Source organism: Priapulus caudatus, unplaced genomic scaffold, assembly GCF_000485595.1.
Source record: "Priapulus caudatus unplaced genomic scaffold, Priapulus_caudatus-5.0.1 Scaffold162, whole genome shotgun sequence".
Taxonomy (NCBI): domain Eukaryota; kingdom Metazoa; phylum Priapulida; class Priapulimorpha; order Priapulimorphida; family Priapulidae; genus Priapulus; species Priapulus caudatus.
The window spans coordinates 272,987-278,307 of NW_014577223.1; the positions used below are offsets into that span (position 1 = coordinate 272,987).

The 5,321-nt window shown below is 44.7% G+C and overlaps 1 protein-coding gene and 1 long non-coding RNA gene across 2 annotated transcripts in view; one reads left to right on the forward strand and one right to left on the reverse strand.

The window, feature by feature from the left end:
- On the forward strand, positions 1 to 1,234 carry LOC106806472. The gene is made up of 3 exons (XR_001393550.1): positions 1 to 14; positions 132 to 281; positions 465 to 1,234. It is a non-coding gene; the product is annotated as an uncharacterized LOC106806472 (long non-coding RNA).
- LOC106806462 overlaps positions 1 to 5,321 on the reverse strand; it is a 74,317-nt gene that overhangs the window by 55,522 nt on the left and 13,474 nt on the right. The window lies entirely within an intron of this gene.

Consider the following 5,321-nt stretch of genomic DNA (forward strand, 5'->3'; position numbering starts at 1 on the left):
CTATGAAAGTCAAGGTATAAGAATCATTCCCATGCAGTTAACCGCGCTTTTTACAATTACAATAATAATTACCTGCATTTGCACAGTCCTTTATCAGGTTGATCACCGTGCTGATATATCTATATTTACAGATTACTGTCATCCAAACCCCTGTCGCAATGGTGGAGTATGTCTGACTAGCTCGTCCCGTGGCTGGAACCCGACATGGGGATCCGTTGAATACTACTGCAGGTGCCCTACTGGATACACTGGACGGCGATGTGAGCATTACCGTGCTCATGGTATGTATCTCTATAATATACTTTCTCTAGTGTCACTGTTTTACAAATGTGCTTAATTCATTACCATCGGCTGTGATCGTGCTTGCTATTAAAATAATTGTATAATATTATTAATTAATAATCATATTAAAAGTGCCCCGTAAGAATGCGCATAAACTTACATACAGGGTTTTGTTGATTTAGATATTCAAGGATCGTGTGGGCCGTACGACTGCAAGCACGGAGGGCATTGTGTGTGGAAACATGGTGTCCAGATATGCCAGTGCCCACCATCATGGGGAGGACCACAATGCGAATCCAGAAAATATTATTGAACCCGCTGACAATTAAGTCAACGAGATGCAGTACTCAATGAATTGGGACAATACGAATAAAGTGTCTAAATTCGCTCAGGTCTGTTTTTAAAAAGCGAATATATATAATTATTTTAAATATGTTTTTTTAGCACTTTATCTACGATTAATTCTGCATAACCGGCGCAAGGACGATTAAAGAAAATTACAAACCTATTAAGATTGTCTAGCATGCAGTAGCACTGTACGTCTACACGAAATTGGGCATTGATGCTTCCCGTTAAAAGACATTATCTGATGATAAATATGACCAATAATTAGCAATTAGATCTATACGTGTGTCTTCTATATCTGCGTATAATAGCTGAAACCTAAGCGTTGGTCCCCAAATTTATAGCGCACGATCGAAATTCTCAAGTGTTTGTTTACATCGTCCAGAATGGCAAAATATATGTATAACGCGACAATAACTAATGAAGAAATTATACAATTGTAATTTCACAGTTTAATTTTGTGTAAAAAGATTTTGTGATAGTGAATTTAACTGTGGGTTGTTTATAAATACTTATAGTAGATGTGGATATTATCATGTCTGGTGATTACTATGCGATGAAAATTTTATTTTAATAAACTATCATCTATATCGTTGTACCCGACCTATTTACGCATAAATGTTATTTGCTTTGTGTGGTGTGGCAGTGTTGGTGGAATAGAATGACATGTTACGCTATATATCTATACAGCTATACAGCTATACGAGCTATACAGCTACAGCTACAGCTATACAGCTACAGCTACAGCTATACAGCTATACAGCTATACGAACATATTATATACCTATATATAATACATAACACACAAGCGCGCGCACACACACACACACACGCACGCACGCACGCACGCACCACATTATATACCTATATATAACTTCATGTATAACTAGTCTTTCCACCGATTATAACACCATATATGCAGTGAGACTGAGCACATGGTATAGCGAATGTAAAAAAAAACGGATGAAGAAATTACCAAATGATATATTGTAAGTAACAGAGAGCTCCAATAGATTTTATTTGTGGTTTTGATTACTAATGGTACTTCAAAAATATTTAAACTAACAGATGACTTACTACCAAGCCACTGAAGCCAGACCATCATTCACTGTAAGCAGACTCTCTAACGATTCCGCAGAGAATTGACATTCATCCACGTTTACTGTGAACGCAAGAATCAAGCGAAATCTTTCATCGACCAATCTAGAAACTTGTGCCAGGTCGTGAATAGCAGTCATTCAGAGTCTCGGCTGAACAGCACACGTTAGACATGCTCTCATTTCACCACGAGCTTCAACAGAGTGTATAACCACTAATTAAAGCGCAACAACGCCACTGAATATCCTCCCCCCTTTCAAGCCAGTCATTTTCCGCCAACTGTAATAACATGGTGGCAGATGTTGACGAGGCAGGCCGGTGTGCTAGCCGCTTGCCGCGACACAGACCAGCAGCCAGCCATCCGCATGCGGGCACCTGATCATGAACGCCAGTAAAATCACGCCGAGCACGCGTATAATTTCATGCGTGCGAACAACAATGCATCTTTGAGACGTGCGAGAAACCTTCACCTCACGGCATGGGTGGTCGACCTAATTCTAGGTTTCCCTCACGCGTTCATAGATCTACCGATTACCGTTTTCTGTTTTTTGGCTGAAAATATAGTAGCACTACTACACACTGAGAGCGAGTTTACCGACGCCTGCTTTTTGAGTAGCTATATATCCTGGAGGAATGTCTCGCCCGAGTGCGTGCGTTTTCAAACATTGCGTGCTTCATTAAGTTGAACTCTTGTGATATGTATATTGATACATCCAGTTTAACTAATCCGGTGTCATTACTCTCACAGTTCTCGCCGACGACCCTGGCAATGTGTGCGCTAAACATACAGGATCTGTTCACGCAGCAAACACATATATATTACGTTTTAAAATTAAACGACCCGAGCTAGAACGACATATGGAATGGGTGAAGGCGAAGCGAATGAATGGGTGAAGCGAACTGTATCCACGGTCGAATGTCTTTATTCGTGTAATGTGTAATATATTCCTATGTACGATCACTACGATGTGAATCTACGTTATGATTCTACTTTGTATCGTCTATATCAGAAGTCGCTTGGCGTGTACACGCACCCTTACAGACGCTAGAGTTATAGTGAAGATTCGGCGCGTGTCACACACGCGACTAAACTCTGATTTTAGATTAAAACAAAACACTCGCTGTAGTATCAATCCGTGAATCAATGTAGCGTGGTTTCAGTGCGGATGCTGACTTAACCATTTTTTTATTTCGATCGAATCACTGCGGATATATTGAGCGCACGTTCTCCTGTGCTGTCACCACGTGATGGGGAAATCACTGAGGAAGGAGAGATTGAATTAGCGTTACTGCCTCAATCGACTATGATCTCTTTCTCGCTCACGCTGGCCACCATGATGCAGCCCCATGCGCTGCAGCTATTTCCTTAAAACTTTTGAAGCTTCCCCATGATTGAGCGCCATATCGAATTTTCAAATATTTTGAATATCTATTTTCTAGAATTAATGTTGCGCAATGGCTCACTCTCTCGTGTCGGCTACACAAGCGCACACAGCAAGAATCAATGCTAGTGGCAGCCAGGCGTACAGCACGGTTTTTACGCGGAGCTCATGTGATTGTGCACTGGTGAACATTTCCAACAAAAGACTTGTTTACGTCGAAGCGGAAGCGTGTGGACGTGCAATGGTGTTTAGATGCAGCAAATTACAAAAGTTTGAAATGTCAATATATCTATCTATCTATCTATCTATCTATCTATAACGGACGGACGGACGGACGGACGGACGACGACCCATGGCAATAGCTCAGCTTGACGATGTCACGGTGAGCTAAAAACCAGAGTCTTCACCCATCCCCAACATGGTAACCTGCCCATTATTCTTTCTCGCCCTTCCCTTTCCGATATCTCTCATCTTTCCTGTCTCAAATCGATGTTAACCCCTCTTCCCTTTCTACCCTGTTTGTCGGTTTTCTGCACCCTTTATTCTTACATTGCTAAATCATACTAACGTCGTCGTGTACTACACTACTACTACACATTGACCTTCGGCGCTATTCAATTCGTGTACGTCTGATTGTCTTATTCAGGCTCGCGTGCTGTGACTGCTGTCCCTTTCTAAAATCCATTCTCATCTCGCGGACAGATAACACTGACAGGCAGCATCATTGTGCGGTAATCACGCTCTCACGCGGTGCTAATCCCGTTACTGTCCGGCCCGAGAGAACGGGTTACTCGGTATTCCTCCCCCAGCCATGCGATGCGGTCCCAGGCACGCGAATGGGAGACCGGCAGTGGCAGGTCAAGTCAACACGTAATCGCTTCGCAAGCACGAGATTCAACAAATGTCACATCTCCGTCGACAGGTTAGCCGGACTGCTAAACAAACCTGCAGTCAATGGGACTGACGTGCTCGCGAAGGGTCGCTTCGGCTAGTAAATGACTTCGTACTCGTACGTGAAAATTACGGAGCTAGACTAGAATTGGTGTAAAATGTATTTGCACAACCGCGAGTGTACATAAAACTCCATAGTAAGAGACGGTTCGCTGAAACTCTGCACATAATGCAACTATTCGTTCACGCACCCCGTATCGCATCTCCTCCCGTGAGAATTTTATCAGTAACAGCCTCAAAATTCACAATGAGCTAGAGCTGATTTCTCTAGGCGGCCAACTAAGGACATTCCATGAAATAGCCATACACATTTATGGGCTTATACATGCCTGTGTTCCCCCATTCCACGGAGCTCTCCTATTTACATCTTCCCCAACAATGGGAAATCGATGCTCGGATAATTCCATTACGCAAAGTCGCAAACACATGGTAAAGGATGGGTACCAGAGTAGAAATCTAACAGCGTGAGACAGCGGGTGTACGCACAGCCGCGCAGAGACGCCGGCACCAGTCTACCAACGTACGGAGCGCAATTTGCTACTGACCGTTATGAAAGCGAAAACGCAGCGTATGCCGCCCAACTCTCGACAAAAACCATCACCGTGTTTTGCTAATTGAGCAAAGATGCGAGTGCCGACTGAATGAAGTGGCAGCTGCGAGCACGCAGCATCAGTACCAGTGCCACTACTGCGCGCGCGCGTGGGCACACTCTCCGCTAGGACGTAAAACCACAACTCGCCGCGCGCGCGTACGTACTACACACACACGCACGTAGTATCGACTATTGACTTTGGTCGACCGCCGTGTCGTCTGCCGCCCGCGCAAACACCCGCGCAGACGCGCGCGCCTAATTCTCTAACAGCAAATCAATTTGCGGAGGCCGAGAATGCGGCGGGGGCGGCGGAGGCGCCAGTCGTCGTGGGGCCCCGGGGGGTAGCCACGGAGCCGCCGGCGTTTCTCGCGGGAACACGCGAGCAAAGGCCCCGCACCGACGTGCACTTGGCCGCGGTGGCTCGTGGGGTGGGGGAGTATTACTACTTGTACTACAACGGCTGCAGGGGTCTGCTGTCGGTCCATTATCGATGCAGATTTATCTGGAATGTTAAGACGACAGCAGAACCGAGATGAGGAGAGAGAGATACTGAACCTCTTCACACGATCGATGGGACATCACCGCAAAACATTTGTGCATACATATACTTACCAGATAAGTGATCAATTTGCGAAGCTGGACAATATGTGTGTGTGTATATATATATATAT